General features: G+C 44.1%; 1 protein-coding gene across 6 annotated transcripts in view; it reads right to left on the bottom strand.

The window, feature by feature from the left end:
* The window catches only part of Apba2 (amyloid beta precursor protein binding family A member 2), a 236,548-nt gene that overhangs the window by 67,697 nt on the left and 142,928 nt on the right, over positions 1–25,923 (bottom strand). The window contains exon 1 of one of the 6 annotated variants that reach the window (XM_055623540.1): positions 4,000–4,019. The exons of the other annotated variants lie outside the window; for them this stretch is intronic. The gene's annotated coding sequence lies outside the window, so the exon portion shown is untranslated. Of the gene's footprint in view, positions 1–3,999; positions 4,020–25,923 lie in introns of those variants that run through there. 6 annotated transcript variants of the gene reach the window in all.

Below are 25,923 nucleotides of genomic sequence, written 5' to 3'. Positions count from 1 at the left end.
AACTTGAGAGTCGTGAGCCCTAAGAGGGGCTGTCTGTACTAACCTTTGTGTAAACCCCACTGTTTCCTGACTCTGGTCTATGCCATTTGTTCTCCCCACCAGCCCCACACCATTTTAATTGCTCTGGCTGGGAGATTCTACCACCAGAGAAGACAATTTTCTCCATTTATTCTCATTTCTAGATCTCCTCCAGCTATTTTCACATGCATTTTCCCAGACAAACTTAAGAGCTATTGAGTATCTCACTACCCAGTGTCCCACTGTCATTGCCGTTGGTATAGCCTTCAATTATAGATTATTTTAGAGAAATTTTCAAACTTACGATGTTGGAATTTTTTTAATCCAATTTTACCCACAAAGAACCCCACATTTACCTAAGTAACAAATGGACCTCAATGGCTTTGTAGTTTTCTTCAAACTTATGAACACCCTTTGTTAACTTTATTCTTGTATTATTTTTGTGTTGCAATGAAGTAAGTTGCTTTCCTTTTATTTACCTCGGCGTTGCTGGTATACAGAAAAAAAAATATATATATATATACTGGTCATGGAAAATTATATCTTACTAACCTACTTATTCCTGGTTGATTTTAGTTGATACTGTTGTCTCAAGGAAAATGACACTACCCACTTGTCCTCGCTGTCTTCTTTCTTCTTCCCATCATGTGGTCACCTTGATGACCACATATTCTTCCCTGCGGGATTAACTAAAAATGGAACTAGAGGCATCCTTTGCTGATCTGAATGAGACAGTGGTCTTTGAGTTTAAAGACTGCAATGTCATTTGCTCTCTACCTGGGCTTGTGACTCAAAGTCTGTTTGCTCAGCTTCCTGCTCTTGCCACCATTTTGCTCTGGCCACATCTCCCTGTCATTATGGACCCTCTAAAGTCACAAGCCTCAAATAAACAATTTCTTTCTTTCATAAGTTGGTTCTGGTTGTGGCATTTTATCACACTGACAGAAAAGTAACAAATATATGGACTTATTTCTAATTTCGATTTATCCATTTATGTTTATATCATGTCAGGTTAAGGAAAGCTACGAATGAATGTTAAAGGAGATGCTGCACAGTCAGAATTGTGTCTTAAATGGCTCAACATGGTAGGACAGTGGCTATGGAAGATGGCCTGATGTGTAGGTGGATCTCTTCAATGGAACTTGAGTGCATTTAGGTAGCAAGGCACTCAAAAGACTGTGGCAGAGAGAAAAGGGTTGCTTTCCATCAAAGTGTTGCACTCCCTTTGAAGGGCACATGTCAGCCTCGGGATCTGCATGTTCATGGCATGTTCTAGGCAGATGGGCCAAAGAGTAGCCTGGAGCTGCAAGTCATTCTAATTCAAGCAGATCTAGGACTTCACTTGAACAGACATCCTAAACAATCTGTCTATGGGTCTCTCTGCACTCTACATGGGATGGGTTTGACCTCTTTACCAAGCAATAGAGTACCTTTCTTTATATGCCCCTACCCCCAACTCAGAGAGTGCAGAGAAAGAAGAAACTCCCATAGACTTTTTCAGATTGAACTTAGAGATCACTTCCACAGCTGCCAGCAGGGCAAGGGGGGGGGAATAGACTGGCAAAATGGGGCCATTTGGAGAACAGACAACTCCTATACCAGAAGATAGGGTGTGGCCAAGGGGCAGTGAGATTCAAAGTGTGCAGAGATGCTGGGGGGGGGGGGGACAATGTTTCCTTATATGTAAATGGTTCTCCTGCTAGCTTTCTCATGCTGCCTATGCCTAAAATGAACTATTCCTGTGTTAGTGGTATTGAGAAGTAAATTTTTAGACACCATTGGATTAGATGAGGTCATGAGCTCCACATGATGTTCTTAGTATCTTTTAAGAATTATTTATTTTATATTTCAAGACCGTAAGCTAATTACATCACTTCCCCTTTCCCTCTCCTCCCTCTTAACCATCCCATGTACATCTCCTCACTCTCTTTCAAACTCCTGGCTTCTTTTTTCATTAAGTGTTGTTATATACATACATGTATATTTACACACATACAAATATATACACACGCACACACTTATATATACATACACTATATATTCCTGAACACATAAGCTGTTTAATAGCAGTCTATAACCTGCTCAGTCTGTATAGTAGCACTTGTACATAGTAGTAGTAGGCTTTAAGAAGACATCGAGGCTCACATGCGCCTCTGTCCCTTTTTAACACTCCCCCTCAGCAGGTGCCACTGCCCTGATCTTAGACTTCCGAGCTCCAGGACAGCAAACAAAAGAAGTTCTGTTCTCCATAAATCACTCCTTCTGTGGTACACAGTCACAGAACAGACACTAAAACAGCATCCAGTGACGTACAGGCAATATGTACTCCTACCCGGCGTCAACACGCTGTGTGTGGTGGCATGGAAACACTTTGCAGCCTGATGATAAAGGTTGCTGTCTTCAACACTCTGACTTCAAAGCAACTTTTTCAGGGACCCCCCCCAAACCCCGATGGCTGGAAGAAGTACCAACAGAACGCCATCTGCAAACTCGGCAACTGGTGGACAGATTTCAATTGCTTAACTGCATTCCACATGTAGGGTTCCAAATACTGTGTGGGGACAGCTGCCCTGTGGGAGGCCTGGGAGAGCTTCTCTCCCTTCACGGGGAGAGAGCCAGAGGTGTGAGCAATCCGGCAGACTGCCTCCTACAGAGATGTGGGCAGCTTTTCGGGAAGCGGCTGCTTCTCAGGGCTCCTGACTTTCTGGTGATGAAAGTGGTGATCTGCTGCTCTGTGTGTTTCATGAGAAAGGGGAGGGTCATGTGATTCGGGCAAAGGCTGCTGCCGCAGGCGCAGGCTCTCTGGGGTAGTCCTTTCTGTTCCTTATTCTGCCCACCTCTTCACACAGCCGAGAGCTTACTGGAAACGCAGCTCTGTGTTCTCTTTTTATTTTTTAAAGTCCATTTTACTTTTTATTTATTTATTTATTTATTTACTTACTTACTTACTTACTTACTTACTTACTTACTTACTTACGTGTGTGTGTGTGTGTGTGTGTGTGTGTGTGTGTGTGTGTGTGTGTTTGTGGTGGGGTGTATGTGCAGGTGCCTGCAGAGGCCAGAAGAGAAAATCTGAGCCCCTGAAGCTGGAGTTATGGTTGGTTATGAGTGGCACAGGATGGGTGCTAGGAACCAAAATCAGATCTTCAGCAAGAGCAATTATTCTTAAGTGCTGAGCCATTTCTTAAGCCCTTCCTTTTTTCTTTTAACATAACACTATAAGCAGTAAAAACTCTCCATGAGTTTCATTTTAATAGCTACATTTTAGTTCCTAAATGAATAGACAATCTGCTGCAGACTGCATGATTGAGTTCCCCCAGAAGTTCCTATGGTGAAATCCTAACCCTAGAAGGATGGCTTAGGAGGTGGAGCATGGGTACATCATGTCAGAAAAGCTGAGTCTTCTGAGTCTTTTAAAAGAGGCTTAAGAGAACTGCCTTATCCCTTCCGCCATGTAAGGGCCCAGTGCAAAGAAGCCATCTATGAATCAGGAGAGAACCCCTGTCAAATACCAATACACTAGCATTTTGACCTGAAACACCCTGCCCCAGGCAGCCTCTGAGCTACAAGATAGAGATGCCACAGCCTGAACCATGCCCACCTGCAGTATCTTTGTTAGAGTAGCTTCTACTGATAATAAAACCATTCCCCTGCCGAATACAGTGACCTGCCCTTGCATATGTGCTGGGAGGCTTTCTAAGGATATGCCAGAAACCACCCCCCCCCCCACCACCCAGCCTCTGTTCAGAACATATAAAACTGCTGTTGTATTTAGTGGCCCACATCCTCAGATGAGCAGAGGGAGGAGTGTGGCCAGGACAGAGTTAACTGCACACCCACTGGGGTCCAGAGGCTTCCTGATACAGAGCATGTACACAAACATATTGCGGTCCTTTGCTTCTGATTAGTCATATTAAAGACAGCTCCTTCATAACAGGCCATCTGGAAAGCTATTTGAATGTACAGGAGAAGCACGATTACCTGCTACATGTCCAAGAAAATGAGACCCCATGTCCAGACTCAATTAATTCTCTGACAGCACATAAATCAACAGGAAACACGGCCTGTGACACTGCTCAGCACTCGGCTCCTGAAGCATCCTAATGAGATGGGGATAAAGGCTCATTGTTGACAACAAAGAGCGGCAATGTCCTCGATACACGACACACCTGTCTCCTGCATGGAAGAATGCGCTGGCTGGCCCTGAGTGGAGCTTGTGATGTAGCAGACAGAGATGAGAACAGCAATTCTGCCACCAGGGTCCAGGCTGGGTACAATCAAAGCATACAGATAAGACGTGGACACAGCCGGGCTGGTGCCAGCACCAATTCTGTCTTCCAGTGCGGCCTCGAGTGTTATAAAGATAGCATGCTTTTGTTCCTTTCTAATGTGATTTAGCTTCTTTGACTACACATGATTCACACTGACACAGTCTTAGAGTGCACTCATACAATTAGCCCAAAACACCCTGGATAGACATTGCTAGATAGTTTTTCTTCAAGATCACAGGCAATTCTGAGTTCAGAGGAGCCAGTTCATAACTTCTTCTTCAAGAAGCCAGGCTGATGTCCACCACTCTCAAGCGAGACCCTCTGATCTATTTAGGATCATGGGAAAGGAAAAATGTGTTTTTCTTTGAAGGCACAAAACTATTGAGAACACATTAAACCTTCATTAGCACAATCCTATTTAAACCAGTGTCGGCCCAACCACAGAACAATGGAAACATTTACAGAGTTTAACACAGAGAACGCAGTGCTGTACTTCAGTTAACAGTCATAGACATACCAAACAAGCTGAGAAAATACAAAGCAAGGCTTTGAGTCACGTGACAGGAGCATTTACGTCCAGCCTACCTTCACTTCTTCATGGTACTGCTATAGCCAGAATAAAAATTAAAAACGCAGTGTCTCTCTGCAGGCCCTATGAAGCCCGGGCAGTCTCTACATAGTTTCTACATTAAAGTTTCCACAAACTTCAGTATCCTCACTGCTTACCTCTAACCAGTAAAAATAAGGGGTTCTCTCCCACAAAAACTTCTTAATCACTTTGTGGGGAAGGTAGTGGCTTGCTAAAGTTAGCATCTGTTTGGCATATTTATTACTGTGAGCTGTAGCTACTATGCTCTTGGTCTTGAAAGCCTTCCTGAGGCCCATGGGGTAAAAGATCGGTCTACAAAATGGCATTACTGGGAGCTGATGAAAGGAGCTACACCCTTTACAGAGGTGTAGCTGCGACCTACTTAGATCACTAGGAGTGTGCTCTCAAAGAAGGCTATTAGATCTCTAGCCCCTCTTCTACTTTTCTTGTGCTTCCTGGTTATAAACCTTTTCAGTTTATAAGTTGGTTGTACCAGACATTTGTTATAGTAACAGGAAACTGACTAAGGTAGGAAATAAACAAGAGTGATGGTAAGGCGGTAACTGACACAACACATGCCGAACACTCTGCTTTTCCTCAACACGCTGGAGAAACAACTTCTCCGCTTAACAAACACAACCTAATAATAATGTTGCTAAACACATCCTTTCCCCAACCTAGTCTCAGGGACAAAGAAGTCTAGCTTCCTCAGAGAAAATAGTTGAAAGATTACATGGTTTAGAAGGATTGTTTGTGCTCCTGCTATCCTGTTATTTTCAAGCACATGCCTCAATTAAAATTTAAAAGAATTCAGGCACATGTTGGGTCTCATCCCACCCCCACCACAAACACACATGTGAAAGTCAAAACCCACAGGACCAAAGAGTACAAGCCTAATTATCAAAGTCCGGACATGGCAGCTGTGAAGCTAGGTAAATTCATTTGGGTAGGCCCTGATCTGGGATAATTGTATCCCGAAAGGAAACTTATGGAGACAGCTCTAGAAGGGAAAGCAGAACAGATCCCTCCTGGACTTCAGAAGGAACGGACCGTCCTATGGACAGCATCTTCAGCTTCAGCTTCTACAACTGTGAGGCCATGTTATTTCTGCCATTTGTGTCACCACTGTAGGTACTCTGTTATGGTGGCCCTGTCCCACTAACACCATCCATAAAGACAATGTGCACCTCACTCAAAGAGAGTTCTGTGAAATCTCAATAAGCAATTAGCGTTGCTATCTTAAAAAAAAAAAAACAAAAAACTTTGATTTGACTAATGTGTTCAATTCCCCCTGCCCTTCTGTATACATTTTAGATACAGTTTCTCAATATCTATTTTAAAAAGTCCTACCAGGTATTTGACTGATTAGGGTTGCTTTGAATACACAGAACAATCTGGGGTGGGGGTTTACATCTGAACCATACTGAATCTTCAGATGCATAAACGTGACAAATCTTTTTATTTATTTAGGTCATCTTCTCTTTCTCTCAACAGCATTTTATACTGCCCAGCATGCACACTCTGCACATTTTCTTAATATAATTACTCTCTCCCTCCCTCCACCCCTGCCAGCCTTTTCTCCCTTCCTCATGCTATTATAAACAATATTTTTTTACAACGGGCTATTGAGTTTAGTATAGAAATATCACGTATTATTGAACATTAGCCTCACTGAGTTTATTCAATAGAACCAGGAGTATTTCGTAGGTGGCAAGGATTTTTTTTTTTTTCAGACAATAATGCAGCCTGCTGAGGAGCTGGCTTAATCCATTCCATTGTGTGCATGCAGACTTGGCAGGGACAGTATTCTCCATTTCTCCTTCTCCTCCCCCCTTACCTCCTACCCTCCCTCCTGTTTGTCTCTTGTCTCTTCTTCCTTCTTTGCTCCCTCCCTTTCTATCTGACCCCATGCCACTCCATCTTTCCTTCCCTCCCTTTCCTTTCCTTCTAATCCTGTTTTATGGATTGGTTTTTGTTGTTGTTGTTGTGTTTCTGTTTTTTAGGGTGTTTTGTTTTGCATGAATGGATGTTGGATTTTATTGAGTGTTTCTCCTGTTACTGGGACGCTCATGGCTTTTCTTCTTTTTACTGTTAACAGCATGGAATGCACCAATGAACTGTTGAATTATGAATCCCAGTTGTGTACTTCAGGGATTAGCCTACTTAGCAGCCATGATGTATTAGCCTCAGATATGCTGCATACATTTTGTGAAGGATTTTTCACATCTATTTTAATAAGATATTTGATCTGAAGTTTTCTTACAGCGCCCTTTATTTGTTTCTCACATGAAAGGAATGTTGCTGTCAAATACAAATTGCTTTTTCTGATATCTCAAAAAGGCCATAGAGAATGGGCGTCATCATTACTATCTTATTTCTTTGGGAAATATCTGGAGGAACTCGGCAATGAAGCCATGGAAATTAACTGGAAATTTTTGAAGTTATTTTTCAAACTATAAATTTGACATTTTTAATAGCGACAGGAAAATTCAGGTCATCTGTTTGTTAATGAGTTTCTTGGTGGTTCATCCGTTTAATGATTTGGTCCATGTCTCTGAGTAACAGCTTAGGCGGATGGAGGGTGTGCATTTCCCTCCAAGCTCTACTTTAGCTGCACAGTACATATTTAACATATTACAATTCCATTTTCACTTCTCTCAAGCTGTTTCATTTTTTGAGATTTCCTCTTTGACCCAGGAGTCTTTGAGAAGTATGGTATATTTGTTTTGTAAATATTTGAGGATGTCTTTTTTTTCTACAGTTTCCAGTTTAATCCCACTATGATGAAAAAACATAGTTTGTGAAATTTCAGTTCTTTTACATTTATTGTGATTTGTTTTATAATGCACAGTACGATCCACATTGGGGGCAGCCTACACTTCACAACATCTCTTTTGCTGTTGGTGGGTAGTTTTCTACAGGTGACCACGGGACATTCTGGTTGGTCAGACTGTCCATCTGCTCTATGTTTCAGTTGTCCACGCCCTGTTTGTTCTACCAGTTAGTGAGTGAGCCCTGTCAGGGCTGCTCACCTGCTTCTCTTTGCACTTCACTCAGCTTTTGCTTTGTTGGGTTTAGGAGCTCTGTTGTTAGTCACATTCAGATTCAAGACCTCTGTCTTCCTGGTGAATCAGGCCTCTTTTCATCAATAGAGGTCTCTCTTTACCGCTGGCAATTCTCCTTGTCCTCAGATAGGCTTTCTTGAACACAAAAATATCCACCCCAGCCTTCTTTAAGCTGAGGTTGGAAGAGTGTATCTTCTATTTTGATCATGCCCATTTTCTCTCTGGTACTAGAAATAAAACCCAGAGATTTGTGTATGCTTGGCAAGCAGTCTCCCACCAAGCTACAGCTTTGGCTTCTGCCCTCTTATTTTAAACCTCTTTAGAGCTGGTTTCTTACTAAAGAAAGCATGGATAAGCCATTCTTAGTTGATTTTTAGGCCACTTACATTTAATGTGTGGATGGATCTAGTTGAATTTATATCTACTTTTTTGTTATTTTCCTCTTTGTTTCCTTTGTTTTCTTGTCCTTCTGCTTCTCTTTTCCTGTCTAAATTCTGTCTTGCATGTCTTTAGTATTTCTTTTATTTACCCCCTTTTGGGCTTTATTTCTCTTTTTTTGTTGTACTGGGTGGGTGGGGCCCAAAGTAGCCCAAGATGGCTTCAAACTCTCAAACTTCTGCCTCAGCATCCCAAATGATGGAATTATAGGCAGGCACCACTACATGCAGATCTTAATATAATTTTTAATGTTTATTCTATGGATTACACTAACCATACTTAATGTTTCATGGTCTGCTTGAAGTATATACTTTGCTACTTTAAGTAAAATACGAAAGCCTTGCTACCATATTTACCCATTACCCACGTCTCTCACACTACACATCATATATTTTACATCTATGTACATTAGCACACAGAATGAAGGTAAAGCTTGTGGGAGACACTCACATATACATTCAAGTACCTAAGGAGTGAAGCCAGTTGATTTTATCAAGTTAGGTCTTCACTGTCTCCATTGCTCTTCTTTCAATCCTAAGATGTCAAGTGCCTCTGCTCAGATGGAAAAGCAGCCATCACAGGTGATGCTGACTAATAAGCGCACACGTACACACACATACTTACATGCACTATTGTGACCTAGTGATACCATGGCCTTCACAGTTTGTCTACGTATACTCCACAGGTGTCTCTTAACAAGACCCTTACTGATTTACTTGAAATAACATCCCCCATTATGACATGACATTATGACCTGTGCCTTTCTGAAACCAGTTTAAAGTAGGGACCCTGCAAACAAATCCTCTGAGGTTCCCTTCACCTTATAAGTCATTATTTCACTTTCATTCCCAAAAGATTTATTCACTGGCTCTCGGCTCATGGATTGATGATGTCACTGTTTTAACTTTTAAGATATCTTTCCACTGTTTTCTGGCCTCTGGTTTCTGATGAGAAATCCAGCAACTGAACCCCTGTTTCCCCATCCAATGAGCCTGCTGTGAAGATGACGTAATTAGTCTCGGTTTTCAGAGGGATGATGACTAATGTGTGATTTTTTTTTTTCTTATGCTCTTGGGGGCTTTTGAGTCTCTGCAGTCTGTAAGCCTGTTATCTTTCATGAACATGAGATGTTTTAGGGCTTTGATTTTGACAAATAATTTTAGTTTGGTATGGATTGTTGTTCGAAACTTTGTAGCTCAGCTGGTCTAGGACTCATGATCTCCCTGACTCTGCCACCTGAATGCTGGTATTGTGGGACTGTGACACCATACCCAGAGCTTCAGGTCTGAGTGCCTGTGCCACCACCCTGTGGTGTGTGTGTGTGTGTGTGTGTGTGTGTGTGTGTGTGTGTGTGTGTATACATACAGAGGGGATACATACAGCTTTCTTTTCACTCAGGAATTCCAATGATATGGATCCTAGCATTTCTGATATTATTCTAGTAGTCTCTAAGAACTTGCTACTTCTTGGAAACATTTTCTTTCTATTACTTGGGGGAAATTCTATTCATCTACGTACTAATTATAGTTAACTAATAACTAATAATAATAATTCTTCCTTATGTCATGTCTATTTTGTTTCTGAGATCATCCAATGGACGTCTTTATTTCAGATATACTTTTTTTTAAATTTGCAATTATTTATTTATTTATTTTTATTAATTACAGTTTATTCACTTTGTATCCCCCCTATACCTCTCTCCCTCTTCCCCTCCCAATCCTCTCCTCCTTCTTCCCCACCCGTGTCACTCTCCCAGTCCACTGAAAAAGGAGGTCCTCCTCCCCTTCCCTCTGATCTTAGTCTATCAGGTATCATCAGGAGTGGCTGCATTGTCTTCTTTTGTGGCCTGGTAAGGCTGCTCCCCCCTCAGGGGGAGGTGATCAAAGAACAGGCCAATCAGTTCATGTCAGAGACAGTCCCTGTCCCCATCACTATGGAGGCCACTTGGATACTGAACTGCCATAGGCTACCTCTGTGCAGGGGTTCCAGGCCATCTCCATGAGTGGTCCTTGGGTGGAGTATCAGTTTCAGAAAAGACCCCTGTGCCCAGACTTAAAGGATCTGTCACTGTCCTTGTGGAGCTCCTGTCCTCTCCAGGTCTTACTTATCTCCTACTTATTTCATAAGATTTCCTGCAATCTGCCCAAAGTTTGGCTATGAGTCTCAACATCTGCCTTGATACCCTGCAGAGTAGAGCCTTTCAGAGGCCCTCTGTGGTAGGCTCCTGTCCTGTTCCCTGTTTTCTCCCCTCTCCGATGTCCATCCTCTTTGCCTTTCTGAATGGGGATTGAGCAGCTTAGCCAGAGTCCTCCTTCCTGGTTAGCTTCCTTAGGTGTACAGATTTTAGTATGCTTATCCTATATTCTATGTCTAGTATCCACTCATGAGTGAGTATATATCATGTGTGTCTTTCTGCTTCTGGGATACCTCACTCAGCATAATCTTTTCTAGTTCCCACCATTTACCTGCAAGTTTCATGATTTCCTTTTTTTTAATTGCTGAGTAATATTCCATTGTGTAGATGCACCACAATTTCTGTATCCACTCCTCAACTGAGGGGCATCTGGGCTGTTTCCAGCTTCTGGCTATTACAAATAAAACTGCTAAAACATGGTTAAGCAGATGTCCTTGTTGTATACTTGAGCGTCTTTTGGATATATGCTTTGCAGTGGTATAGCAGGATCAGATATACTTTTAAGTTAGAAAATTTCCATTTTCTTCTTCTTCTTTAAAGTTTAAAGTTCTCCAATGAGAATGTCTTTCTGTCTATTCACTTAAAACTTTGCTAACATTGACTTCATGGAATACTTTAAAGTTCTTGACAATTGCAGTATCTAGGACATCCCAGGGTGACATTTATTATCTTCCCAACTTCAGGACTGGTTAATTTTTACGTATAAAATCAGTGATTGACTAGAGAATTATGTAGCTCTTCTGGGTACTTTGTAGATCAAAGATACTTGGATTTCCTGTTAAGACTCTAGTGAGTGTGAAATTTCTTGTTTGGTTCCTTGGGCACCCCACCCAGTTAGATTCAGATGTCAGCTCTGTCCCACTATCTTCAGGAGATGATGTCAACTCAGTTCAAAAGCTTGGCTGTGACCACTGAGCTGTCTAGAGAGACTCTGCCTCACATGAGCTGTCTAGAGACTAAATATGGATCCAGAACCACAGCTCACACTGACAATTGGTTCCAAAACCCTTGAGATCCTGAGGGTGTATTCAATGCATATAGCTGGTCAAGTCTCATAAGTAGGTAGATAGGTAAGAAGGTAGATGTCCTCTGTAAGATTTCTTTCATACTCTCTAAAAAGATTCCTTCTTCCAGCTTCCCTCTCCACACAGTTGGTCATTCTCAAAGAGGTTCAGCCTAAGCCCCAGTTCTATAGTTTTGTTCAGCTGGAGGTCAGGCTGAGGTCAAAGTGGCAAGGGAAGGGGGAAAGGGAATCTCTAAGATGTTCACATAATAATTAGTCCCCTTGTCCAGAGACAGTGATGAGATGCTTTAGCCTGCTCCAGCCCTTTAGCCTGTTCACCAGTTTTCTGTCCTCTGGCCCCAAAGGCCCATTCTCAGAGTTTCACCATCTGCTCATTAAGCTGTCTCCCAAATGAGCCAGCACTGATACTGAAGGGAAGTAAAAACCCCAAAGCAGATCCCAATGCCAAAGCATTGGACATCTAAGCCCTGGCCAGCCTCCCCAGGGCATTGCCTTTAATTCTATCCAATGAAAGAGAATAGACATGGTACAGTGAGTCCATCTGAGCAGCGCCATGTGCTCTCCATTGATCTGTATATTGATTTTGAAAGGGACTTTAAGTTAAAATCTACTTATTTTTATTTCATTCACTTCATCAAACGAACGCAGCTGGCAGTCACTGCTTGGCTCGGCTGGGTAGCGTCAGCATTGTCAGCAGCAGGAAAAGCCATCCCACAGGGTAATGGACAAATTCTACCAGCCCCCAGGGGACTTCCACCCAGGCTACCTGTTACAACGAAGCCACCAGTTCTAAAAATACCGGTTTGTGGGTCACATCCTAGTGCTAGTTCTGAGTAGGGTTCCAACATCTACATTGGAAGCCCCTGGGTGACTAGAACATAGTTTTAAAGCTGGAGATACTGAGATGTGATAAAAACAGAAAGGGTCCATGGCCCCCTTTGGGTCCTGTAACCCCTTGGGTGCACAGCTCCACACTAAGAGAACAGGGAGAAGCTAAGGAAGGATAAGGAGGTGCTGCTGAAGATTGGCCAAGCAGCCCCTCCTTGGCCTCCCACTGCCATGAGCATCTGAGATCCTTGGCATGTGTAATAAGACAACACACCCTTAATTAACACACATGCCCTCAAACACTGGTCTGACTCCAGTCCCTCATAATAATCTACCACGATGTGGACCTCAGTGAATCAGTGCAGACTCTCAGAACCCACCCAGCCCCCATCCCTCATGCACAGACATGGAGCATGGCTTTCACTTTACACCCTAACACACTACTGGAATCCAGCTGCTGCATGATCAAGGAAAACTTCAGGCAGCAGCTCTCTCCTTGCCTCGCTCCTTGACAATAGTTCCATTATCTCAAGTTCCTTCTAGTAAGTAGATGGACAAGGGGATGAGAAGCTCACACATGTGTGCATCCGAGTGCGTATATGTGTACACATGCATGCGTGAGCACATCCCTTCAGGATCCTCATTCCAGGTGGAGGAGCTGGGAGTCTGCCCTCATGCTTAACGGAAGACTTTATTTAGTCCTATCATCCTGGGACTTGAATCACAGGACTGGGATACTGAAGTGTCCAGTTTCACAGTGCAGTGTCAGAGAAAAAGACAAACCCGTTTTCCCAAACTAACCATCCAGGATGGCCCATGGTTCTCATCCCAACACTCTCTGGTCTTCCACAGTTAAGGTCTTCGTCAACTCCCAGTTACTCTTCTGAGTTAGGGTGCAGGGGTCCTAGAAAGGGAGTTTTTCAGAGTTACTCCAGAAGACGGCACTAGGATGCAACTGAAATGAGATGGTACACAGAATCACAGTACTAGCTTTCCGGCAAGAAGAGTCCTAGCTGGATTGTGCAGAGGTGCCTGAGTGTGGACAGGACTTAGGACATACAAGGTCACGATCCTTGGAAGGGAAGTCCCTCTAATTTACTCACAGTCCCACCTAACGCCAGCTGTCTCTCCCTGCCTGTCCCAGGCCCTCACTTACATAGGATCTTAATGACCTGCACAGTCCTGTGTTCCTCACCCACAGGGACAGCTGTTAACTTCACCCCTATGCAGTCCAAAGCCAGTGCAGCAGGAGCTGGACTGTTAGCAGTTCCTCTCAGGACTCAGTGAAGGATGATAGCAGGAGGTGAAGGAAAACTCACAGTGCTGAAATGAAACTTGCGAATGGATACCTTATGGTCTGCTCCATCACTTTGTCAAATCTGAATAAAAACCTCCCAAGGGGTCTCCTTAAGCGATCAGTCTCTCCTTGCTTATTTTAAACGATCCAGTTATATTTATGCACAACAGACTTTACACAAATGTTCCCTGTGGGAACAGAGCACAGGGCTACTGAAGAAGAGACATGGGAGTCGCCAGTGTGCCTCTGGTTATAAACCCAGTAGAGGGACCCTCATGCCCTTGGCTAAGGCAAAGGTGATTGCACCCTATGCCCAAGCTTCTGGGGTCAGTGGACAGGGAGCCCGACAGACTCTCCTGAGCTGATCTCTAACACCGAGGTCAGGACAGCAGCCCTAACTCCAGGCCAATGTGCCCTGTGGCCTCCTGGGACATTCTCCTCAGGAGAACATTTCTACCAGAGCTGCCCTTTTCCAAAGCAAGTGTCTCAGAATCTCCTGTGGAACACATGACCCTGTACTCTTCCAGCTTCCTAGAGTGCCTTGCCCACCCTAGAGGATATTGCCAGGGCCAGGTGAGAGATGGCACCAGGGTAAAAACCGCTGGTCCTAGGCTTGGAACTGGTAGAGTGTCTCATCAGTATCCTCGATTGGTCGTATTCCATCTCAACTCTCTCTGTCCCCTGCTACCTCTGTCCTGCTTCATACTTGACAGCTCCTTTGTACAACAGTCATGTGAGAACAATTCCCATCAGGTATGATGCAGCAGGGCTTCGGTGGAACTGAGAATGTATCCTTTCAACATGTGCCCCAAATGCCATCAGGAGCCACTGCTTTAAATGTGAAGTGTCACATAGATTTCTTTGTCATGTGATGAATGACACATTTGTTGATTAAAAGTCCACACATTTGTGGATAATAAAATGTCTACATGTTAGAAAGATGGCTGGGCAGTTAAGAGCACTTGATACCCTTCTAGGGTAGACAAGTTTGGTTCCCAGCACCCACCTTGGGAAGCCAACAATGAACTGCAACTCCACTTAGGAAACCTGACACCATCTTCTAGCCTCCGTGGGCATTACACACACAGTGTGTACGTACATACATATACTCACTGCCCCCACAGACACAGAATAAATAAGCCCCCTTTTTTTTCAAGTCTATAACTTCTCAGAAAAGCAAGTAGACAGATTCCAGATCTGGGAGAAAGCAAAATGCAATTCATCCCTGATTCCCACCATGCCACTGACCACAAGGGAGAACTCCCAATTTCAAAGCCATGTCTACTGTGATGAACAGGGTAGAGCTAAGTGCCAGGACTCTACCTAAAAGAAAGTTCCATTCCTGTTTTCTGCCAAAACCAGCCAAATATGACAACTTTCCAGACTATCCCTTCTTCAGAATCTGAAGGTTATCTTCTAAACATTCTAAAGAACCCTCAAGTACAGCTCATGATGTGTTTGTTAGCCCTTTGTCTTTCCCCACAGAATTCCTGAACTAGTGTGTGGCCTTTGCCAGACCAAAGAGAAGACAGTGTCTGCAGGGAGGGAGGAGGTTTAGAAACCCAGGAAAATCAGGCTTTGACTTCCTTTTATGATACAAGGACAGAGCAGATGTCAAGTGCCTTCTTGGAAGGCAGAGACTCCAAAAATCTAGGCTACTGATGCCCGTCTCCAGAGACCAATGCCCTGCCACTCAAAGAAGTCAAGGGCCGTGGCCTATGCAGGACTTGCCGCACATGCCCACCAAATTCTATCGCATTCCAGTGAGCCATAAGACTTGGGGCCTGAATTCCCATTGAGAGCTGGACAGAGGCCCCAGGAGGGCAGGAAGCACCCTGTTGGCAGCTTGTATGTAGAAGTAATCTCTATTCCTGCCAAATTTTCAGTTCCATCACTGTAATCTAAAAGGCATGGCCAAGACTCTGAAGAGGAAAATGCCCAAAAAGGTCTATTTCTGTGGTGTTTCAGTATAGTCCCTGGACCAAAAAGCAGCAGCAGCACCTGGAAAATCATTAGGACTGGAAAATCCTGGGTACTACTCCAAGCAAGTGGAAACTTCATGGCAGGATGCAGCAATCTACCCTCCCCACCGTGTTCTGATGTACACTCACATCTGAAGATCTCTCTTAACATCTCATCATTCTATTGGGATGAACAGTTTCATGCTCTAGGAAAGCAGAAGGCAGCCTGGTTATAAGCATCACTCTTTGAGTAAACACACAGACACACACAACCTTCTCCATCCCTTGCCACACAGTCTTCACTTTGCTCATTATTAACACAAAGTGGAAGCAATCAGCCTTTGTGTGACAGGCAACTGGGTAACCGCTAACTCTAGTTTCTGGGACGGAGGCTTTGAGTCCTGGGAATTTCCCAATGGAAGAAGTGTTTCTGCTAAACATGAGGGTTTCTGGGTTTATAACTCAAGGCTACAGGCTACCCCCCCCTCTAAGGGATCAACCAACCAAGCCATTGTAGAGTTGAGGGCTTTGAATCTGAGGTTCCGGATACCAGCTGACATCTGGAAGGGCAAGCAAGGAGCGTGGAGATGACGTTCAATCAGTGGTGTAATCAATCCTATCCGCTCAATGAAGTCCCAATTAACAATGTGGACAACGAAGCTCAGCTGAACCTCCTTTGGTGGCTATACCTTGCTTATTATCACATTTCAGAGCAGAGAAGAATCACAGATCCCCGAGAGTAATAGGAGCTTTGAGTTTAGAAGTCTCACAGTCTTCATCCTGTACGTCTCTTCTTTTACTTTGGTTATAATTAGATCTTTAAGTTTAGTGCTTTCCTGGGATCCTTTTCTAGAGAATTACCAAGTTAGGATTGCTAGTTGGAAGCCTAGAATCTGTAGTCTGCTTGTAAGGATGGTCTTGCAGAAGACTATCTTTTAACATTTGGTTTGGCTAAACCTAGACAGTTGATTATACACGTTAAACCCCGAAGGTCTAAGAGGTGAGGGAAAAAAAGGATGATGGAGAAGGAAGGACATTTCTGATGCATTAAGAAGTCTTAGAATAGAGACCAAGAAAGGATACATAAGGAAAGGTGTCCAGCACAAGAAAGACATCAAAGAGGGTAGGACTGAGTGTCAAACAGATGTCTTATCGATTCCTGGCATCTGAAGGTGTTTTACTGCATAGCATCTGAACCCATCCTATGCACACATGAGCATTTGATGACATTTCAATTCTGATCCAAAGTGTAGGGTAGGGACCAGATACAGCCTCAGAGCCAGGATGCTCAGGCAGGGAGGGAAGAAAAGGGAGAGTAGTCCCACTTCATGTGTGTAGTCCCCACACATGAAGACAGGCCTTGCAACAGCACTGCAGCAGTGCTCAGAGCCCCTACTATACATGCCATGGCTATTCAGTCAGTGTCTATCTACCTTCTGACCTGTCTGTGTGCATTAGCTACCACTGATGGGATTCCCACCATAGGGATGCATCAAGCTCTAAAGAAGGGTCTGTGCCTTCAGAAGGCTGAGGATTGAGTCTCAGGGGTGCAGGCTCAGAGACATGAAAGCTGCTGAAAGAGGTACAGAGCCTCAGGCCTGTGGATAGGGAGCTCATGGTACTGAACAAGGCAGGCAGTGACATTTGGGGGGCTGAAGGATATAATAGCAGATGCCTCTTTTCTGAATTGGAGATTATTCCAAGGCAGAAGTGGATGAGGTAATCATACAAATCACCAGATGAAGAGCTGAGTAATTGGTGGGAAATTTCCAGAAAATAACCAATGGGGCATATAGAGAGAGTTGTTCCAAATTAACAGTTCACATGTTTGTGAAGTCTCCTACATCTGAAGGTATTTAGTGAAAGATGATGAGTTAAAGACTGTAGCAGGGAGTCTGAAAGAAGCCCAGAGTATAATTCCTTTCTCTGCGAGGACTTTGGTCTTTTCTCTGAAAGCCTTGAGGGGACGGATTAAATCTGCCTATCCCACAGAGAATAATGTACTTTACTCAAAGTCCAGTGATGTATAGTACCAGTGACACATTGGCATTTGGGCCAACCACCAGAGTCACATAGTCTATCAAAGCTGCCATGTAAAATTGTATCATGAATTCATGGCCATTACTCAGCTCAACACACATCAGCCAAGAGTACCAATGAGCCAGGGCAAATAAGACGACATTACTTTCCCAGTGTAGGTTTGTCTGTTTCTATGCTTCCTAACAGACCCCAGGTATCCTATCCCATCCAAGGAGAGCCTCTTTGCTGCATAGCCATGGCCACGCTGTTAATACCACCTTCCTTGTTTCAGGACCAAGACAGCATCCCTTCCCCACACAGCCTCTTCTCTCTCCACCTCTCTTTCAGCAGGTGTGGCCATCCTGGAAGCCCATCTTCGAATAAAGCATTGTGAATGATTCTCATGAATCTCAGTATCTGATCATTACAGTCTTGGCTCTGTACTTATGGGCTTCTTAACCAAGAACTCCATCAACTGAGGGCTGAAAATATTTGAAAGAGAAATTCTGCTATTGCCGAACACATACAGGTTTTCTGCCATAAGCCATAAAGCATTAACAACTACTTAGATAGCATCCATGTTGTTACACTTCAAGTAAACTAAAGAGAAATTAAAGCTTGTTGATATATACATGTATAATATATAAACACTGCACCATAGTAGATAAGACTTGACCATTCATGGATTTTGAACACTTAAGGAGAGCCTAAAACCAACTCCCTGTGGATACCAATGATGATGACACTGTTTTAAGGACACTCCCTTTTTTCCTGTTTTTGTTCATTTGTTTGAGACAGGGTCTTGCTATTAAGGTCAGGCTCTCCTAGAACTTATGATCCTCCTACCTCTGCCTTCCGTGTGCTTGGACTAAGATATGCACCACCACACCCTGACTGAGGGGCCCTCCTATGAATGGTGAGCCTACATGAAAGCTATTATGGGCATGCAAGAAAATGCATGTCCATTATTTCAGCAGCGCAGCCTGTACTGCATGGTTTGGCAGCCCTAGGCCTTGGGTCCACTATTCTTCACATTTTGCTTTAGTGCACTCGTAGAAAAACAGATTTTTTTCAGACTGTTTTTAAATTGAGATGCCTGGATCCCTGTGCCCAAAACAAAACAGACGAGGGCTACCAAAAATAAGGGAGGAGGAAAAAATTCCACCAAGCAAGTGCTAACAAAGAATGAAGCAGGCACAGTGATACAGAGCATCCAAAACAAATGTAAACAGAGAAATACATGAAGATACAAAGTGCCTGGACCCACTTAGCAAGGAATCCTCAAAATGCACATGATGGTGAGTGAAGGTAGAGATTGACAGCCATCATCCATGTGAGAAACAATCACAGGGATCAAATTAAAAAACATAATAAGCTGGGTGTGGTGGTGCATGTCTGTAATCCTGGCACTCAGAGAAGCAGAGGCAGGTGGATCTCTGTGAGTTCGAAGCCAGCCTGGTCTACAGAGTTGAGTCCAGGGCAGCCAAGGTTACACAGAGAAACTCTGTAAAAGAAAAAAAAAAAAAGCCTGTCCTAATCAAAGACCTACCCAATGGGAGACAGCCAACCCCTGACACTATGAACTATACTCTGCTACACTTGCAGGTAGGAGCCTATCAGAGCTTTGCTCTAAAAGACACACAGCAGCACCTCAAAACAGGTGCTGAGACACACAGCCAAACATTGGGCAATGCTTAGGGAGTCTTGTGGAAAAGTGAGAGGAAAGAGAAAACGACCTGGAGGTGACAGGAGTTCAACAAGAAGACCAACAGAGCTAACTAACCAGGGCCCAGAGGGGCTTACTAAGACTGAAGCACCAACCAAGGACCATGAATGGACTGAACCTAGGCCCCCTACAAAGATGTAGCCAATGGGCAGCTCAGGGTTCTTGGGGGTCCTCTAGCAAAGGAAGCAAGTGCTGAATATGACAGACTCTCTTGCTAGCTTCTTAATCACTTCCCCCTGGTGAGACTGTCTTGCCAGACCACAGGAGAATAGGACATGCTCAGTCCTAATGCAACTTGATGAGCTGAGGTGGATGGAAAGAGAGGCTCCCCTTTTCTGAGGAATAGGGGAGGATGGAGGGGTGGAGGAAGGAAGGGTGGGACTGAAGGCAAGGAGGAATGGGGCTACAGCCAGGATGTAAAGTGAATAAAAAAATAAAAAGTAAACAGAAACATAAAATTTAAATAGCAGTAAGATTTAGTTAGAACCCTGTACCCAATACAAATATATGCTAAGTTTTCTGCACACACATGCACATATACATGCTGAGCTTTAAGCAGCCCTGAATGGGTAACATCAAACTTCAGAGGAAATCTTACATTTTATAAAGGACAATTTGTGGCCATCACATTCACTGAGTAAGTATGTAGCAAAATGAGAAATGACAAAGTGATTGTGCGCCAGTTATCAGTTTATTGCCTTGCAATTCAAAACACGTTCTCCCATGCATGCTCTGTGATGAATGACAGAATTCCCTCAAGCTCTGTGCTTTCCTGGTAGAGAACAATGAAGGAACATACAGGAGGAAGATGTCAGCCGCCATTTCCAGCTCAGCTCACAGGTCTGGAAAACAAAGTCATGAGCATCTGGTGAGGAAGGCTCTTCAGTCGACATCTTCTGTGCTTTTCTTGAGCCTGACCTAGCCCCTTTGTCTCCAGCCAGCCAGTGCGGTTCCTTCCCTCACTCTGGAGGGTGGAACGCTGGTACAGCAGAAACTGCAGACCCAGCTCTGACTGGCTGAGCAAGCTTTTGTGACATGTACAGGCTGAAAGCATTTGTACATGTACAATGCTTTCCCCCATGCAGTCTGAGCCTTCCATGTTTTCTTCTACTTGGTTATTTTTAGTCTTAATGATTCCACGCAGAGTTCTATGCTTTTTTGTTTGAATACTGGTTTGGTTTTGAACCCTGTTCCTTGGCTGTGTCTGTTTTTGTTTGTCTGTTTGTTCTTTGAGACAATGTTTCACTCTGCAGCCCAGGCTGGCTGGGAACTCATGACCTTCTCGCATCAGCCCATGAAGTGCAGGGATTATAGGCATGCACAGCCATGTCCAGCTATGCTCCTGTATCTTATAGTTGCTGTTTTATCATAGTTAACCATTCGCTACATGGATCTCTTCTCTTTAACCAATGGTATTATTGCTGTCTCCGGGCTGGATGCGAGCTGCTAGGGAACTGCAGCTTAGTGTTGTCCTAAGAAAAATAGCCCTTAGAGGTCGGGTTTGCAACTTAGCTTGGCCACGGTGTTCTTGGGCTTGAGTGTCATGCTGACTCTTACCCGAGGAAAATGGCATACTTGTGTCCCGCAGCGCACAATGGTACCACACTTAGTCCAGTTAATAACTGCAGTCATGTCGAAGAGGCAACTGTCACCATTTTAGGACTACAAGGAGCTTCCTGTGTATTACTGTCGAGACAGGCTACTGGACTGAGGTAGGCTGGGTTCTTTTTAACTCATTTGGGCACTTGACTAAGCAAGTCATGGTTTGAAACTCAGACATCTTCCCTAATGGCCCTGAAAGAAGGATTTCTTGAGGCCACAGGGCTATCATTGCCAGAAGTCACATATGAATTGAGGTTGTGCAAACTGCTGAGTGAAAACCAGAGTTCACCAACTGGCTAAGCTTTATGTCACGGTAATGATAAGGAGAGAAGGAGAGCTCCAAACTTGGAATAGGAATTTCTAATTAGATCCAAATGAAGCTGATTATGGTGAAGTCCATGCTGATACTCCCTTGTCTCCAGACAAGACTCTCCCAAAGGTGTCTAAGGAGAGACCTTTATGCTTGACAACCTCATGGAATCTTTATCTGAGGATTAGTGCTTCAAAGAGATGTTCATTCTCTTCAAAAAAGAGAATGAACCCCCCCAAATCACTATTTGTTACCATGACACCCATAACTTGGGTTAAGTCCAATAGGCTGAGAGGCCAGATACACACAAGTCAGGAGAAAAAGACCTTGCAAAAATAAACTGAAGCCTGGAGACCATGGATGACAGTGTAGCCTGAGGATGTTAGACAGACTGTGAAAAGCAGGCTGGGTCATGTTCTTGAAGGCAGACACTTACTCCAGCTTCCAAACTGATAGGAGCTGATACAGCAAGAGTGTCCTTCAATACCACCCTTGATTAGCTGACTAAAACTTGGACATGAAGATGGTTTGCCTTGGTTAACTACTGGAATTGTAGCTTTTCTATCAACTGTTGAAGGAAGAAATCCAAAGATAATCCTTTTGGAATGATTTATATGTGCGACCTGATCACCTACCCCAGGCAAGTTCCTGAGAAGGCCTTGAAGGCAACTGTCTGCACAAAGGCGCTGAGAAAGACCAATGAGGTAAATACCCATGTCTGCTCTGCTTTCTAGACTGTGGGGAATGCCACAATTGGAATAGGTTTCTGTATGTCCAGAACAGAAGGGCTCAGATGTCAAAAAGGAGGCACGTTGGCTGTAAGGAAAAGCAGGGCTATGGCTACAGTGAGAATGCTCCGCCCTACAGGGGGTCTCGGCAAGAGGCTGATTAGTCACGGTGACCTGGGAACAATCAGATGGGAAGCCCAGAAAAATAGTCTTGAGTCTCCAAAGGAGGGAATCATGATTTCTCCCCATTCCAGGCTGGGTCAGTTAGCACATCTCAAGCCCATATTTCAAAGGGAAGCAGGAGTCCCTTGAGAAACTACTGTACCCCTGCCAACTGCTCCACAAACAGGCTGGCAACACTTTCTAGAAGTCCATGAATTTGGGATGGGGGAGATACCAGTTACACCTTAGGGGTGGGGGCTACTAGACGCTGGCTATGAATAAGAGACAGTTTCTGGCAACCCAAAACATCATTATAGCCACCAGTTAAAATAAGGGCCTACTCATTTCAGTTCTGATTCACAGTAGGCCCAGCTGCTGCATGGGCCCACTACAGGGTTATTTCCCCCAATTCCTGAATATTCAAGTGGAGTAAACATATTTCACAACTGATAGCACTTTTCTGACTCATGGAAAAAGGGCCATTATTGTGGGAAGGGCTACAAAGAAATTTCTCGTAAAATGAACATAACTTCCCTTTTTTTTTGGTATGTGTGTGCCATCAATGACAAACTGAGCAGAGTTTTATCACTGTGATTCTTATCACAGTCTTACTAATTCACTTGAGATTTGACCTCTGCAAAGGCCAATGACTAAGACAAGGCCTGTGGGCTATCACAGCCTCAATCAAGTAGTGATATCATTTATAATTGCTATCTCAAATATGACTCTTTTGTAGGCAAAAATCACCTCAGCCTCTGGTATATGGTGTGGCGCCACCATCCTAAGGAATGCCATTTCCTCCACACCAACCTGAAAGTATCACCAGAAGCAGGGTGCCTTTTCCTGGCTGGGCCAGTGGTATATCTTTGCAGTGCTTTATCCGGAGTAAGGCAGTTCTGCTCTCTACACAATCATCTTAACGCTGCAAAAATCCATCACAGGCTACACGATGCTGACAACTCCATTCTGACTGATTCTTATTGGTAAGAGGGCAGTCAGTGAGAAATGGCATAGTATGGAATCCAGCAGTAAGAAGACAGGAAACCAATGCCATGCCAATCCTGCAGCCAGCACCTCTCTGAAGCCTCTGGGGTCCGCATGGCTTGGAGCACATCAGGCCAGGATTCCCCTCTATGGTGAAAAACAAGTCATATTCTTTATGCCATCTTTCGGAGGGGAAGAGACAGAATGCCTGAGGATTGCCCCTTGTTTGTTTGAAGAGCGACACCATCGGATAGTTCCATTTCCACCTGTCTGCAGAGTTCAGTCTGCAGCACAAGTTGTTCTGCCCCCCCTCAATGCCCTGACAGAGCAGACATGGGGACATACGGTGTACCCAGCAAACAGCAAGTGCCCACAGGATAATTCCCAGGCCGTCCTCTGGGATAATAGAGGATACCCAGGATCATAAAGCAAACCCAGGCTCTTGCCTGTGAGAAACTTGTTCTTCTGAGAAACCTTTTAGCTTGCCACTGTGCTGCTACAGCCTGGATGTCCAAGTGAGTACCCCAGTGCGTTGCAACTTAAACCCCACTGTGAGGTATGTCAGAGGATGGAAGCTGGATCAGAGCTATTGTTTGTTCCTACAGTGTTAGCCACTAAACCAAAGGGTTCGTATTTGTTAAACAAATACTCTCCCACTGAGCCCCACCCCCACACCCATCTACCGTATACAGACCTGGAGCCTCTGGGAGCTGATGTAGAATAGTAGTTGACATAATTTCGTCTTGGTGGCCTGTGCACATGTGGAGGCCTGTGGCAGACCATGGAGACTTTCTCACTCATTCTCAACCTTATCCTTTTCAAAAGTTACTCTTATCGTATGCACAATGTGTGTGAGGGCAAGGGTTGGGTTTTGGGTGCAGATACGTGAAGGTCAAATGACAACTTTGTGGAGTTAGGTCTCTCCTTCCACTTTTATGTGGTTCCAAGGATGGAACTCAGGTCATCAGCCTTGAACAGCATGTGGGAACTCCCAGTCCCAGCAATATACATGAGAAGATCATAACTGAGCCACCTCTTTCTGAGCCAAGATCATAACTTCACCACCTGTCAGGGCAGGCTGGACACGGAGCTTCTAACACATGAACCTTCGGGGGCAGAATGTGAACACTCCTGCGCAGGCCTGTACCAGCACAGTGCTGCCTCCCTCTTCCAGAGAACTCTCTTGCTGTGCTCAATCATTTTTCTATCAACCTCTTGCTATAACCTACTGTGTGGCTTTCTTCTTCCTGGACAAATGATGATGGATGACTATAATGACTTTAAGACTCTCAGTGGGGAAAAAAAGAAGAAACTAATGTTAACAAATAATGTCAATGATGAAGACTGAGTAGATCTGGTTCCACTCCTACTGTGAATGAGAAATGTTTAAGTTCAATAAAATGGAAGCGATCATCAGCTAAGAAGTATCACCAGCACTGGAACTTCTCTAGCATCTGTCAGTGTCTTAGACCGAAACGACAGGTCAACAGAAGCACTGCAGGTCCAACAGTTCCATAAAACTAAACATTATGGACCTGATTAAAACTAAACATTACGGACCAGCTGGTGCTACAAAGTGAGGCTCTGTCAATCAATCAACCAATAAATAAGCAAACATTTAAAGGTAAATCAAGGGGCTGGAGGGATGGCTCAGCAGTTAGGAACACTTTCTGCTCTTGCAGAGGACTGGGCTTCAGTTCCCAGCACCCATATCGGGCAGCTCACCATCACCTGTAACTCTAGTCCAGGGCATCTGCCTCCTGTTCTAGCCTCTGAGGGCCCCTGCACACAGGTGCACATCTTCACATAGATGGACAAAGAGACATACAATCTTTTTTAAAAACAAACTGAGAAGCAACTTTCTGAAACTGCCAAGGTGATCTAACAGCAACACGCCAGAATGTCGCTGATTGACAGGGAAGCGGCAGAAGGCTTTCCATATGAGGAGAAGCAGGGACGAGGAGGGGCAGGCGACCAGCTGCCCCTGTCCTCGAGCAGGTCATCCCAGCTGCAGCTACCACAAGATGAGCCTTGCACTGTGGAGATCTCGAGGAGTAGAGGCAGGGGAACTGCCTGTCAGAGAAAAAGGCTGTCTTCCAGAATGAGCAGACAAAGCAGTACAGCTAAGAAAAATGTCCAACCACATGTTAAATGGTTCGTTATGAGGACTCAGTGGCTGTCCTGTGCACCAGCAGTTTGAAAATGTGACAAAGAAAAACATCTTATGGAAACAAAATTATAAAATGTCTAGAAAGAAACAATAAGGACCTATAAAAACACACGCTGTGTTCCTGGGATGAAAGAATACTGTAAATGTTTAAATCAATTTATGAAGTCAGTGTAGAATCCTTGGTGTGAAGAATAAAGGCCTGAGAGCAGATGAAGTGACTGTAGAAACACTATAGGACAACAGCGGATGACAGAAAAATAAGCTACAAGGGAAGTTTTGTTGGCATAAGAACAGACAAGGGGACCACCCACAACAGCACAGCACACCTGGGAATTTAGTATATGATGACGGTCAGTTTTTAGATATTCTTCGTAACCCTTTTAGTTAAGAAGCTATATCTGCCCCCAAAGTTTTTACAAAAATAAATTGTAGAGAAGCTAACATGGAAAAGTAGACGACCCTCACACAGTAGGTGCTCGGAGCAGAGAAGGCCTCTGTGAATGACAGACATGAAGGAAAACAGTAACCTCACCCCCT

This window comes from Psammomys obesus, unplaced genomic scaffold, assembly GCF_907164565.1.
Source record: "Psammomys obesus unplaced genomic scaffold, mPsaObe1.curated_primary_1811, whole genome shotgun sequence".
NCBI lineage: Eukaryota > Metazoa > Chordata > Mammalia > Rodentia > Muridae > Psammomys > Psammomys obesus.
This window is presented reverse-complemented; position numbering and strand designations above follow the sequence as displayed.